The 15885-nt window shown below is 34.7% G+C and overlaps 1 non-coding gene across 1 annotated transcript; it reads right to left on the bottom strand.

Moving 5' to 3' along the window:
- Positions 1–852: 852 nt before the first annotated feature.
- On the bottom strand, positions 853–1016 carry LOC126005722 (U1 spliceosomal RNA). Its single transcript, XR_007494760.1, has one exon. It is a non-coding gene; the product is annotated as a U1 spliceosomal RNA (small nuclear RNA).
- Between the last annotated feature and the right edge of the window lie 14869 nt (positions 1017–15885).

The following is a 15885-nucleotide window of genomic DNA, read 5'->3' as shown; positions in this document are numbered from 1 at the left end:
CCCCGTTTCTAGGGAAGGAAAGAAAGGTTTCTGGATGTAAGTAGCCTCATTCGTTATCCTTGTGTTTAATGAGGAAAAAATTATTGCCATTTTTAAAAAGTTCATTCTATTAGTCCTCAAGTTTTTGAAAATAAAGAAGTTATATTGATTTCCAAATGAATTATGTCCCAGAAGAAATACATCATTGCCTACACACAGTTTATGAGATCATTTAACATTTAAAATGTTGGGAAAGTAACATGACAAACTGCAATTTCCTTAACTGCTCACCAGTCAAAGCAATTTATGTACTCTAATAGGTTCGAAACAACTTTCTGTTATCAGCGGAAATATTTCATCATGTCATCTCCCTACTATAGTCGTGCAAGATGCAGAGACATATTTGAATATCAACCTAGGTTTGTGAGAGAGTTCAATTAATTATTTTATTTGGCTGTCTATATGTGACTCATATTTCAAGTTTCTAAAAAAAGACCACAGGTGAAATAGCTTGTAATAGGTGGTAATAACATCACTTACTTCCATGTCGGTCATTGCTCATTTCAGAGGCATTGAAAAATAAGTACAACCTACTCGTTTTTCTGTTTTGATTTAGAAACCAGGAAGAAGTCACACATGATTCAGGAGTAGAAAATTGTTGGAAGGGTTTCCCAGTCTGCTGGAGAAATTGTCTCTATATCTTAAAAAGTTTACCATACTTTTGCAAAGATACATTTTCTATTTCTGATGAATAATTTTTAGCAAAAAAAGAATGTCATGGGCTCTGTGTGAAGTACAGGTTTCAAAGTTCAGATAAATAAAGTTCTACTCAGAATGGATTTACTCTTGAATTATAGACTTTTTTTTTCTTTTCAGGGGAGAGCGTGAACGCAGTCCCCCACTACCACAAATTATGCAGTCGAGTTTCCCACACTTGGGGAAATCGCAGGGGTCAGCACACCCGGAGTGCAATGGGTGAGCCTGGCCCTGGGGAAACCACCTTCGTGATCATGGTATCTCCCTTGCCAGGTAAGTATGAATTATAGACTTTCTTATATTGAGAATGCTACTAAAAGGTTAAATCAAGAAGATTTAGCAGCATTAAAAACACAAAAAAATAGAGTTGAGCATATTGGCTACTTTTCTGCAATCTTTTTAAACAAATTTGAGATACCAGCATTTATAATATTGTTTATGATAGAATGTACTACCCCAGGAAGTTTGCTTATCTTTACTATTGTCCCAGGGTCACCTAAAATGTCCCGTTTCCTTTCTTGGTAAGCTCAGAGTATATCCCTTCCAGGTTCTGTTGCCTTTGACCATTAATGTTCCTCTACTATACTTCTTTACAGATCTCTTTCAGTTTCTGCTGCCTGGTCAACATTAGCTGTTCCCTCACTATGTTGTTATACCTGCCTCAGAGAGATTGTTCTCTTAACTTTTCTATCCTTCTGACTGACTTCACAGCATGCCACTTGAGTTTGTTATTTTAAAATTAATGAATGTAGCTTTCAGTTATACAATCAAGCCTCATTCTATGGTTTTAATTTTACGTGAGTGTTTTTATAAATTTTTCTCAAGAATAACTTCACAATAACTTAAGACAATTAAATCCAGTTAAAAGTTCTTCTTTGCCCCTTGAGATAGAATAATGCAAGAAAGATTTAAAGAGATAGTATTTAGATAACAACTAGAGCAACGTGGTGAAGGAAAAAAAAATCACTGTATCTTTCAGAGTATCTCAGTTAATTAGGTTTTGTGAACACTGTTAGATTGTTTTTCTCTCACTGAGATATCTTTCTGAGTGTGATAAAATTGATGAAAGGAACCAATATGTGCATATATTTCCTCACTTTTAGTTAGTACTAGTGCGTCCAAGGTGATATAAAGGGGTAGGCTCCAAACTAAGAAAAACTTAATGTGACAGTTGACAAGAATAACTTGCTGTAAACCAAGTAAGACAGGTTTCACTGCTCAAGTCTGGCATTACAAATTCATACAATGTCAGTAGCACCATTTCCCACCACGCTGACACTTGAATGATTCCGACACTAATCCCTTTATGCTGTTGACAGGGAGAGTCGGAGCCCTGGGGATAACTTGAAATTTACTCGTTTTCTCAGATTGAGAGCTAGCAAAATTTTCAAGAAAAAAAACTATCAAATAAATTGCATCAGTGGGATTACTTTGCATCTCAAGTGTGTTGCCATTCCAATTTTAAATTGTTTTTTTTAAAGTTAACAAATGCAATTCCCCCAAATCTGGAGAAGGCCTGTAAGAAGGCCCTTTCTTAAGATGAAAATTATGCATCTCTAATGTGATAAAGAGAGCAAAATATATTAAATATATTTTAAATATAAAACTTTCTGCCCCCAAACTCTTTTTCTTCTTTATAAAAACTATTTCATCTATGACATTTATAAGATTTTATACATAATTCAAGATTATTTTCTATTAGAATAAATATTAATATAGTATACTTATATTACAGCCTCTATATTATCTTTGTTTTATTTCTCAATTTATAGAAGTAAAATAAATACTATCATAGTAAAAATATTATTTCCTTAGGGGACAAGCTGTGGTGCAAGTGGGAGGGTGTTTGCCTTGTATGCACTGACCAAGGACAGACTTTGGTTCAATCCCCTGGAGTCCCATAGGGTCCCCCAAGCCAGGAGCAATTTCTGAATGCATAGCCAGGAGTAACCCCTGAGTGTCACTGGGTGTGGCCCCAAAACAAAAGAAAAAACAAAATATATTATTTATTATAATATTATTATAATATTATATATTGTTATAATATATATTATTATAATAGGAATTTTACCTATTATCACTTGTTTGGTTTTTATTTATGTTAACCTTGTTTTGTTTTCTTGTTTTGCTTTTTTAGCATTAACTTATATTTTACAAGATATATTATTCACAAATATTATCTTCTGATTTATACATTTTAATTTAATTTTATTATTCAAAGAAAATGCATCAAATAATTGACATAGTTGGCCATAATGCATTTGGTTCCAGATAAGTGAAAACGAAGGAAATAAAAGGAAAAAAAAGGAACAGTAGCAAGCATATTTGTGAAAATTATTGCATCTCCAGAAAAGTCATTAATACACTGACAAAAGCTTTGGTAGGGCTTCAGAATAACCTGGTCATAGCATCCCCCAAACTGGCATACCTTAAGTAAAATCAGATTGGTGTTTCCAAAAGGAATAATGAAGGGTCAGTGTTGCAGTGTGGCTCATACTTCTGATGTTTCATATAAGATATCATATAAGAATGTTGTCACAAAGACCTTTCTGTCCCCTTTTAATTTTCTTCTAGGAATTTTGAAGTTTTAGTTTCATGTTTATGTCAAAATTGTAAGTGTATTCATTTAGCACACTTTAATCTTCAATGCAAATAAGAATTTAGCCATACCTGTGTTTATTTTTATGTATGATATAAGTCAGTGTTACCCGAAGCTGGATATATCACCTCTGTAGAATCTGGAACAGTATTGGAATTGTCTGAATAATTCAAGGTTAGGTGATAACAGTGTAGGGGGCAATTGGAAACATAGGTAAAGTTTGTTTGAAAAAAAAAAGTTATATTTTAATGAAGATACGGTGAATTTCTTTTTTTTTTTTTTTGGTGGGGGGGGATCACATCCAGCAGTGCTCAGGAGTTACTCCTGGCTCTATGCTCAGAACTCTCTCCTGGCAGGCTCGAGGGACCATATGGGATGCCGGGATTCGAATCACCGTCCTTCTGCATGCAAAAGAAACACCATACGTCCATGCTATCTCTAAAACACCTCAGTTAATTTCTTATTCTTTAAATATCTGGAGATATTCTCTGAATACCTTTGAATATCTGAATATATCCCCAAATATATTTTGAAACTTCTAAGAGAAAAAACTCCTTCCCTCCTCCCTCTTCTCTACCTCTCTCCTTCCTTCCCTCTCTCAATCCCTTCCTTCCTTCCTTCCACCCTTCCTCCCTTCCACCCTTTCTTCCTTCTACCCTTCATTTCCTTCTTTCCTTCCTCCCTTTACCCTCCCTTTCTCCTTCTATTTCTTCCTTCTGCTCTTCCTTCCACCCTTCCTTCTGCTCTTCCTCACTTCCTTCCTCATTTCTTTCCACCTTTGATCTATATTTCCCTCCCTTCCTCCATCTCTCCATTCCTCCTTCCTCCAATCCTCTCTCCCTCCCTCCTCCCTCCCTTCATTCCTTCCTCCCTCCATTTCTTCCTCCGTCTCTACCTCCCTCCCTAATTTTACCCTCTCTCCCTTTATTTCTTCCTTCCTCCCTTACTTTTTTACTCTCTTCCTCCATTTCTTCCACCTTTTTTCATTCTATAATTCCTTTTTCCTTCCTTCCTCCCTCCCCTTATCCCTCCCTTTCTCCTTCTATTTCTTCCTTTTGCCCTTCCTCCCTTCTTTCCACCCTTTCTTCTACCCTTCCTCACTTCCTTCCTTCTTTGCTTCCATCTTTGTTCTATATTTCCCTTCTCACTTCCTTTCTACATCCCTCCCTCCCTTTCATTTTCCTTCCTCCCTCCCTTCCTCCACTCTTCCACCCTTTCTTCTTTGTTTATATTCTTCCTATTTCCATTCCTCCCTCCATTTATCCCTCCCTTCCTTCTCCTATTCCTTCCTTCTGCCCTCCTCCCTTTTTCTACCTTTCCTTCTTCCCTTTCTCCCTCCCTTCTCCCTTCCTCCCTTTTCCTTCCTTCCTTCTTTCTGTCCTCCCTCCCTTCCTTCCTACCTCTTTTCCTCCCACCCTCCCTCCCTATTTTACACTTCCTCCCTTTCTCCCTCCCTCTCTTTCTTCCTTACTTCTACCTTCCTCCCTTCCTTCCACCTTTCCATCCTCCTTCGAACCTTCCCCTGTACTTTCCTCCCTTTCTCCCTCCCTCACTTCTTCCTTATTTCCTTCTGCCTTTTCCTTCCCACATCTTTCTTCCTTCCACCCTTCCCTCCTCCTACTTTCTTCCTTTCTCTCTTCCTTCCTCCCTTCCTCCATCCCTCCCTCAATCCCTTATTTCCTCTTTCTTCCTCCCTCCCTTCTTTCCTTCCTTCCCTCCTTTCTCCATCCTCCCTTCTTTCTCCCTTCTCTCCTTTTTTCCTTCCCTTTTACTCCCTTCCCTTTTCCTCCTTTCTTTTTTCTTTCCTTCATCTCTATTTTTTCTCTCTGTTTTTTATGTCTTTTACCCTTCCTTTCTTTCTTCTTCCAGTTTTGTGAATATTCAGTTTTCCAAAATAATTTACTAGAGAGACAATCCTTTTTCTTTTGTGTAATTTTTAGAACACTGTTGAATAACAATTTCCTTGATAGAAAGAAATTGAACACTATATTTTATCCAATTGTTCTGTGTGCATTTTATAAATTGTACTTTTCTAATTATATTTTCTAATATCTATTAAATCAAGATTGTGATGTCTCTCGCTTTCTTTAATGTATCCTCTAACTTATTTTGTAATATATTTAAATATGTTTTTCAAGGAAGATGTAAATGTGGTCACTACATTTAAGTAAAGATGTTTAACTTTATTAACCAGGAAAATGAAATTCAAACTACAAGTAAGTATATTTTTGTGCTTGTTAATTCTACAAGTACATCTAAAAATATTTTAGAATATTGACAAGAGAACACTATATGGATCGTTAGTTCTCTAAAATGGTGCAGCATCTGAGGAAAATGGATGTTCTGTAAAAGATGAAAAACTTATCATGGACCAGCAGTCTTATTTCCAGGTAGAATGCAGTAGAATTGAAATTAAGATCGTACATAGATAGTATATTGTCATTTTCACTACAGAATAATTTCTTATGTAACAGATATTGAGACAACTGTCATTATCAGACCTATTGATAGATAAATGGGTTGGGACATTGGTGATGGAAATGTTACACTGGTGATGGGGATGTCATCTTATATGACTGAAACCCAACCACAATCATGCTTGTAACCAAGGTGTTAAAATAAAAAAATATTTTTAAAAAAAGAAAATGTAATATAAGCTTGCTTGCTAAGGAGAATTTTCTCTTAAACATGTATCACTGTCAGCTTGCTCTTTAAGCCCATGTTCTCCTTTGAACATGAATCCTTGAGTGTTTGCATAGGAGAAGCCTATATTCTCTTTGGATCATGTATTTCCTTGTTTTATTCCCTTACATCTAGGTAAATTTTTCTCAATAAATATTATCACGTGGTGTGGAGTGGTGATGATAAAATGGGTAGGGCATTTGTCTTGTGTGCAAACCATCTGGGTTCAATTCCTGGCTGCACTCAGGGGTTACTCCTGGATCTGCACTTAAAAATTGCTCTTGGCCATCTCAGGGACCATAGGGGATGGCAGGAATTGAATCCAGGTTGAATTCTGGGTAGTCTGAGTGCAAGACAAATGCCCTACCACTGTGCTATATCTCTGCCTCAATATTGAATTTTTTATGGAGAACTTGATGGAGTATATACAAGCATTTTGATTTTTCCTAATGTATACATATGCCTAATATAATGTGATTTTCTTTTCAATAAAATAAAAATGGAAGGTCCTGACCTGTAGCATAGCTGTAGGGTGTTTGCTTTGCATGTGGCTGACCCAGGATGAATGCTGGTTTGAGCCCTGGCATCCAATATGGTCCCCAGAGCCAGGAGTAACGCTTGAGCACCACTGGGTGTGGCCCCCAAAACCAAAACAACAAAAACAAACAAAAATGGAATAAACATGTATAATTTATGCGTTATAATTCATTTTAAAATAATGTATTTCTTGATAATGTGAAGAATTTGAAATTATAAAAATTATTTTGACCTCTATAGGGATATTTTTTATCTGCAATGTAAAATAAGAAAAAAATTGGTCATGCAGATTTCCTACAAAAGATCCTTTGAAATAGAGACACCCCATGCATTAAATATCTTGTAGGAAAATTTGTGCTGTGCCCTGATAAATGGATTGATATTTATGTACTCTAATGAGGTAATGCATTCCTCATAGTTTTTACATTACTAAGCATTCTTATCTGAAACATGTGGGGTGTGAATCTTATTTTTTGATAGTGATATGGTCTTAAACCTTTCTAGAATGAATTTATAAGCCATTACTTTTTATAGGGAATTGATTACAGCCATTTCAACTTCTGGAATACTGTGTATTGGCAGATTTTATGTTCAAAATAAAATACATTAAATTGAAATCAATAAGTGATATCTTTAAAACTGACATCTTAAATACAACATTCTGTAATATATTTACCAGTAAACAAATATCTATCTGCATCAGAATGGGAGGCTATAAGGTAATAGAGACTATGATATCTGCTCCCTAGGACACTTTTTAATCAACACTAATTGAGAAGGAAGTTTACTGCTGAGAAAAGGGCATGAAGGAAAGCAATCAACTTCAGGTATTATTTTCTACTCACTGGAAAGCAGTGAGTATGCCAGACTTTTATTGAAACTTTGAAATATACTTGTTTCTACACATATATTTTTTACAATTTGATCAATAATGTATAAAGGTAATGAAAATGATAATTAGAATTGATGCTTGTTTTCTTTCAGAGGTTATAAAGATTTCAAGTGTAAAAGGGCCATTAGCTAGGACAGAGATTAGGTCACACCTAGTATATGTCTGATTAGATTTGAGTAATTTTACCTTATATGGGAAATGCATTATATCGTTAGAGTACATTAACTTATATTAGATTAGAGTACACACCAAGTAGATGCCAGAGCACCATTGGTTGTGGCCCCAGAGGCCCAAGATCACTAGTATTGCCTGTGCATCCTCAAATGGAAGGTCAAAGCAACCTCACATCCTGACAATCACCATTGGAGTTTCTGGACTTCCTGAATACCTTTAGGAGTTCATCTGTACCCCAATGTTCAAGTATTTACAGGTCATTAGACGACCGACAGCATAAGTGGACTTTAGGGAGTAGCCGATCCTGGGCCTGATGATTGATGACTAGTGACCATGAACGGCTAGTATGGCAACATTGCACCTCACAATATGGTTGTGATGTGTGGCAGAAGTCCATCTGGTAGTGGTCCAAAATCTCCAAGAATCTGGAATCTCAGGGTGAAAGTACCACATCCTGGGCAGTGCGGCCACTTCTGGAACAATCGTGCCCTGTGGAGCTCGGGGACAAATAGGAAACTTCCACAAAGACAAGATTAATCTGGACATGGGAGCATTCCCCGGGCACCCTTAGCATCCTACTGATCCTTTTGATAAACTGCTTGGAGCATCTCAGCCTGAACACCACAGTCACCAAAGTCCTCCCTCATTCATCTTCATGAGGCCTGGTATCCGAATGCATAGGCAGTGCAGGAATAACCCCTGAAGTGGAGGAAACCCCTCTTCAGTCTCCGGGCTGTCACCCAGGCCTTCCACAGGATTATAGCGTGCATGTGCAGCCTCCTGGTTGTGGAGGCTGTGTTTTCCTTCCTTCCTTCCTTCCTTCCTTCCTTCCTTCCTTCCTTCCTTCCTTCCTTCCTTCCTTCCTTCCTTCCTTCCTTCCTTCTTCCTTCCTTCCTTCCATCCTTCCTTCCTTCCTTCCTTCCTTCCTTCCTTCCTTCCTTCCTTCCTTCCTTCCTTCCCTCCATTTTTTATATTTTCTTACTTCCAAAGTTCCCTACAAACAAACCTGGCTACTAGTTTCTTGTTTCAATTCCACATACTTGGACTATGTCTTCTAAATATATGAGAATCACTTTATATGTGAATGTTTTTTTTTTTTTTTTGGATGCTCTTAGTAAAATTCCTTTAATGGAATGTGGAAAACTATTTCTAGGTGGTAAAAAAAAAGTTCTTTGTAAAATTCTCTGTGTTATGAAGTACATATTTACTGTATAATTAAAAGACTTTTCAGGTACCCCATCTTTCAGGAATAGTGAGGAGAGGAGGGAATTAGGGGGAAGCAGAGTGATAGACACGATGGTGGTGATGAAGGCTGGTTTGAATTGGAGACATTGCATTTTGTTTTGTTTTGTTTTCTCATTGGGCAACATTTGGTGGTTTTCAAGACTGACTCTTAGCTCTGATCTGGGAGCACTAATGGCAGAGTATGGCAGGGTGTAGGAAGGTGTGGTAGTGAGGCTCTGAGATATGTGCTGTGTTCTCTCTCTGACCTATCTCAAAATTTCTCTGTAAAACATAAATTTTGTTTCCTATAACTTTCTCTAATTAGTTGATTACAATAAAACACTATATGTAATCTCATAAAAGGGCATCTTCAATAATAAATAAAGGTCATTTTTTTGTTTTGCTTTTTTTTGTGTGTGTGTAGCTTTTTGTTCACACCCGGCAGTGCTCAGAGGAAACTCCTGGCTCCATGCTCAGATATTGCTCCTGGCAGGCAAAGGGGACCATATGGGAAGCCGGATTCAAACTGATGACCTTCTGCAAAAGGCAAATTCCTTACCTACATGCTATCTCTCCAGCCCCAAAAAGGTCAATTTTTTTAATATTCTCACCGTTCTTTACCACACCACTGCAGTTGACCCATTTTCCAATCTTTGGAAACCAATTTTATTTTCTGCTGTATCTGTTTAAAAGATTTATTTTCATCTTATAAACTTAATAAACTGTAAATGTAAATTCTTTGACTCCTCTTAGGCCTAAACTGATCTGAAGCTAGTGAAAAAACATTAAATAAAGGCTTATAATTAAAGGAATGCTGAAAATGGGAAAAAGATCTATTTGTGTATCTCCACATATGTGATTAAATGCTACTGCTTAACCACAATTAATAAACATATGATAGAGCAAGAAATTTAAATTTTCACCTCAGTTCATAACTAAGAGAATGAGATCCTAGAAGCAGAATTTATTGATGATTCATGAAAATCAATTTTCTTAAGAGTCATTTTAAAGGCATAAACAAGCATTGTGGTTACCCAGGGCAAAATTAAGCATAAAAACGTATTGCCTCTGAGGAAGAAGAAAATCGTTTCTTACAGGGAACAATATTGCGGAGTCGCAGCATGAGGTTTGAATTCTATTTCAGGGAAGAGACTGAGAAAAAGGAAAACACATTAATAATCAGCTTCTTCCAGGATCACAGAAATCTAAATGCCCTGGATGGAATATGTGTGCTAGAGTAAGCTAACTATACTGCAGACTATTTTAAACTGTTAATTGGTACTACGTTTCCACTACCACATAACCTCATCTATTTATTTTAATTACATAAATAATTATTGTTGATAGTTAACTATGGGAACTGTTTTTCTTTGTCACTTTTCAAGTTTATATAGAATAATTCTTTTTAACTGTGGGATTTATGTCATTGAGGAAACACCCATTTTATTTCTAAAATATCTTCATGATGTTATTTTGTCTTGAATGTTTTATGACCTCAAATCAGATAGTAATTATATATATATATATATATATATATATATATATATATATATTCCTTTGCTGATATTTATTTCTTGACTATATGTGCTTGTACCAGAAAGTCTTTTTTCTTGTTTTCAGTACCTGTATTCCTTTAACTCAGAATAAGAGATTTGGTTAGTATTTTCTCTTAAATCAAGCAGAAATGATATCGTAGGACTCAACTAGTGTGTAAGTAATTTAGTCTACACCTCAGCCACTAGGGTGCCCTCCCAGGACTATTGAGTAATCCAACAACATAATCAGGCCTGGGCCTGTGCACCAACTTACTTAGCAATATGGGATTTTTACTTGGCTACACATTTTATTATTGTGTCACCTGGATTGCTTTATTATTATTTTTTCTAGTTCCTTAAAAGCAGACTTTCCTGCTTTCAGATAATGAAAAAAAAGCAAAGACATAGCAATATCCAGAAAAAAAACAGCTGAATACACATAATCATCATGAAACTTCACACTGTGATATATTATCTCTGATGCACTAGAGCAGCTGTACTATATTTAGTTTTAATATCTCGGAAACAGCATGGATTCAACATTGTGCATTCGTCAGTTCCCATAGGAAACAATTTTGTTTTCCATAATTTTCTTTTTTCATAGCTACCAAGGATGCATTCTTTCTTTGATTCCACAAGTTCTTTCTTATAATGATTTTTTGATACTGATTGAAAGATTGGCATCATAACCTTGCTTAAATGCTGGAGTCCTCTGCCATGTTCTTTCCATGAAATCACTGTTCAAAGGTTTTTAAAGTGTGACATTGCTTCACAATTATTTTATGCATTAAGAACAGGTAAATATTTCTGGGAAACAACTGTTCTCATGTAGTTCACCTTGAATATATATCTCTCTACATATTAGTTGTTGGATCACACCCAGCAGTGCTTAGAACCTACTCCTGATTCTGCTCAGAGGTTAATTCTGGTAGGGGTCAGAGAATATACAGAATGCAGGGAATCTACCTGTGTGGACTACGTGAAAAAAACATACCCATACTAACAGTGTAGCCCTCAATCTTGCATATTTTAAGGTCTGCTATGATTTTTAATTTACTCGATAATTCTCCCTTAATTCTATAAATATTCTGCATTCTGTGCTGGCTTGGAATTAACTCTATGGAAAAACTAGTCATGTTTAATTATCTGATATTAAGTCCATTCAGAAAAGTATATGGCATAAATTTATCTATACATTTAGTGAACTACATTGAATTTGTTATACCCCTGTGATCTTGTGTACCCTTCCCATATCTTTTTATTCACTAGTAAAGTATAACTAAAAGTACAGTTACAGAATCTATATAAAATCATTTCCCCCTTTAATAAAGATTTGTTAGATGTTAACTAAAAAAGAGGTGCTAGATTTTTCATTTTGCTCTTTGAAAATTGTTAGCAATTATTTTCTTTATAAGATGTTATATCTGATTGAGAATTCTTTATACTAAAATCTTTTCTGAAATAACAGTTTAGACTTTGGAATCCTTAAATTGCAGTGGATAAACTGAGATATAAATGTATCAAAAACATGATGTTTTAAACAGTATTGGATTACATTATAATTTTAGTTTACAAAATTATAGTTTAATCGTAATATTAATTGTAGATTATAATTATAGTTTATACATGTATCATAACAAATGTTAAAATGGTAAATATATAGTACATTTTTAGGTAATATGAAAGTTATTGATTCATCTATAACTTTATTAAAGGTTTATACTTATTTTTAATCTAAAGTACCCAATTCATTTCACAATGGGAAGCACAGAATGCATGATTATGTCTGGAAAAATTAATTTGCCATGGTTTGGAGGGATATAAGCCTTCATTCACTTTTGGCAATTAAATTGGTTCACCTCAATGAATAATAGGAAGAGCACTTTAAAGTTTATAAAATGGATTTACCATGTGTATTCACCAATTTTATCTGTTGAGATATATTAAAAGAAAACAAAAACACTAACAACAAATGATAGATGCACACATTTGTTCATTTGAAATAGGAAAATTATGTAAAAGGGCCACTTGTTTAAAGCCATAAGAAGGAAAATATATATAAATGTGTAGGTATATATGTTAATATGAATATATAAATATGTATGGTATGATATATAATTAAATGAAAATATGTAGTATGCAATATATGCATAATATATTATATAATTTATGCTATACAAATATTAATCTATAAGGTTAATTTATATATGTATTAATACACATATTAGTAAACTTATGTCCTTTGAAAAGAAATAAAATTATGCCTCTAAAATAGTCATGTATGTAATTTTTTTCAATAAAAATGAAAATCTAAGCATCAAAAAAATAAATATATATAAATGTGGAAAGTAGAGGACATGTAGCTTAAATGAAATTATTAAAAAGGACTTACTTTATTTGTTGTTTATTTATTTTTGTTTTGAAGAACTTATTTTAAAACACATTTTCCATTTAAAATTTATAACTTGCTCTGAACATTATTAAAATGTTTCTTAGTCATTTAGATATTGCTTATGGATTAACATCAGTACACTAGCCTATTAATTTTAAATCAAAATAGAAATTTTTTGTTAGTGACATATATAAATACAAATTGAACAAACTGAATTTCTATTTTTGTGATTATTTATTAATATTTAAGTCTTATTTTAATCATAGGTAATTTTTTCTCATTGTGTCCAGAAACTTTCAAGTCACCTTTAGATTCTTTTAATCCCTATTCCTTCTTAATATATTAAAGATAACATTATGTGAGACTCTGCTTGTCATATATGTGCTTCTAATTTCTTCCCGAAGAAATTATGTTAGCTGGCTGTCTTCTACTCTCTAATCACTGCCGCAAGTATAGCCATAATAAATTCTATAGTTTCTATGTTAAAAGTGAAGAATTACACTGGACTCTGAGGGTTATTGTTGCACTTTTTCCCAGAGGTTTTAAAATCTGTAAGATTACACTCAACAAAACATTTCAAGATTAAATGAAGTTTTCTTCACATAAGCATAGTAAATACACAAAAATATAGTAAGGGAAATGGGGCTGGAAGCATAATACAGGAGGTAATGCACTTGTCTTGCATGTGACTGACCAGGCACCTCAGGCTCATTATCAAAAGAAATCTTTGGACACAGAGGTAGGAGAAATCCGGAGTGTTGCCCCAGAACCTAATTAAAACAAACAGAAATAAAAATGGTCAGGCAATATCTGAAAACAGCCCAAGTGTCCAAGTAACTAAACTGTGGTAAATGTACACAACTTAATACTACTTTGTTATAAAGATAAAATTCATCAGTTTGGGTCAGAGCGGTAGCACAGCATTGGGCATTTGCCTTGCACATGCCTGACATGGGACTATCCAAGTTTGATCCTAAGCATTCTGTATAGTCCCCTAAGCCTTTCAGGAGTCATTTCTGAGTAAACCCTGAGCACTGCAGGGTGTGGCCAAAGTAAAACAAAGCAAAAAAGAAACAAAGAATTCTGCAATTTGTTGAGACTTGAGTTGAGCTGGAGATGATCATGTTAACCAATGTGATTTAGATGGAATATGACAAACAATAAATGATCTTACATCTGGAGTAGAAAGGAATAAAATGTAGCCAGTAATCCTGAAACTTTATAGAATTGAGTTCCCTAGGGGGCAGTAGGTGAGAAGGGACCTAGTAAAATTACCACTGGCGGTGAGGAGTTAGAAATAAAATTTTCCTGAAACATGAATATTAATAGTGGTATGGATATATCAAGTACCTCAATATAAAAAAAAGTGTCAAGAATTATGTCTAGTTCCCCATCACTCTGGGATCAAGCAGAGGAACACATATAGCATGAGGGGGACCCTGAATTTGATCCCTAAACTGGCATATGATACCTAGCACTGCTACATGTAGCCCTTTGGTCCTTTCAGCACCCAAATAACCCCTGAACACAGCTGTTCTGAGCACTGACCCATCAGACTCAGAAAACCAGAAAAAATCATGCAGAAAGGTGACCCACCACCCCTTTTCCCGGCAACTTTTGGTGTGCTCCCGATATAAGTCTAAGACACTGAGCATCCTGCGAATTGGTCAACCAGAAAATGTTCTAACATTTGCTCCTTCTTACATTTCACGGATTATTGAGATAAATGATAATACAAGTTGATCGCTGATATTTTTATGCATGAGTATCTCAGTAATATTATATGTAGTTAATGATATGAAACTTCTAAATTTGACTCTTTTAAACAGTAGACAAACCAATTTTAGAAGTCATTGAAAATGCAAATGACATTTTTATATATATTTGTTTGCAAGTTATTCTCATGAAATATGCACAGAGATATCTAACTGTAGCCATTATTGTCTACAGGTCTCTGCAGATCACATCAATGCACTTAAATTAAGGGAATAGACACATTATTGAATTAAATTCAAGGAATTCCCTCTTCATGCCACTACATTAAGTTTTAAATACACCTAATTGTTTAAGTTTTATATTTGAGGAAAAATTTGCTTTTGTACATGTACATTTATTACTTACATCTGTATTAAAATGCTACTAGAAATGACTTTAATGCACACCATTATTACATCATTATATTCTTCATTTTGTATGGGCCCACTTGTTTACATAGGAATTAAAATAAAATGTGTATGTAATTAATAGTGGTAGAGAGTGAGGATTTGTCAGTAGTCTTAGTTGGTATAATTGTACTATCTAAATAACTCAGTATTTTAAACTAATGTTGCATTAATAAAATACATCATACAAGCAAATACTTTATTTTAGACTTGTCTTGGTAAAACTAATACATTTTCAGAATATTTTGTTTTTGTGGAGATAACAAAATATTTGGCAAAATAAATTATTTCCCCAAATACCCCAAGTTTGCAATCATGTGATAAGAAAAATTACCACAGCTTTCCATGCATTTTGGTGTCTATGCTTTGTATGGTATTGGTTTCACACCAAACTGGATTTACTCCTGGCTGTGCTTTTAAGTATTATTTCTGGCAGAAATCAGGGGAGTGCAGTGCTTTGATCAAACCCATATTAGCTGAAGGGAAGGCAGAAGGCATTACAGCCTTACAATCTTTCCAAACGTCTATAACATGTTTTCCCCAAAGAAATTTGCACCTTCCCCCTTCTAAGAGGGAATCTTTGTGCCACATTGAACTTTTTTAGTCTTCTACAGCTTGAAGTAATAGAATGCTATGTATTTTAAACTTAGTTTAAAATTAAGGTATCAGCAGGGGGATTTCTTCTGAGAACTCTATTTTTGGGTGATTGTCCTTCCACTGTAACTTTACCTTGTCCTCTTTCTTTGCATCATTGTCACATAATTAAAAATAAAAGGAATAATAAAGAATGCTATATATTTAATGTTGTGCATTAAGAGGATTTGTAAATTCTAGACTTTATTTGAGATTTTGGTTTCCATCCTAATTTCATAGAAGCCTTATAAAAAGCAGTTCAAGAACACACTATATTTGGTTAAGGACTTCCTACAGACCTGTGATTGACTTAACAAAGA

Source organism: Suncus etruscus, chromosome 3, assembly GCF_024139225.1.
Source record: "Suncus etruscus isolate mSunEtr1 chromosome 3, mSunEtr1.pri.cur, whole genome shotgun sequence".
Taxonomy (NCBI): Eukaryota; Metazoa; Chordata; class Mammalia; order Eulipotyphla; family Soricidae; genus Suncus; species Suncus etruscus.
The sequence above is the reverse complement of the archived record's forward strand: the minus strand, read 5'-3'. Positions and strand labels throughout refer to the sequence as shown.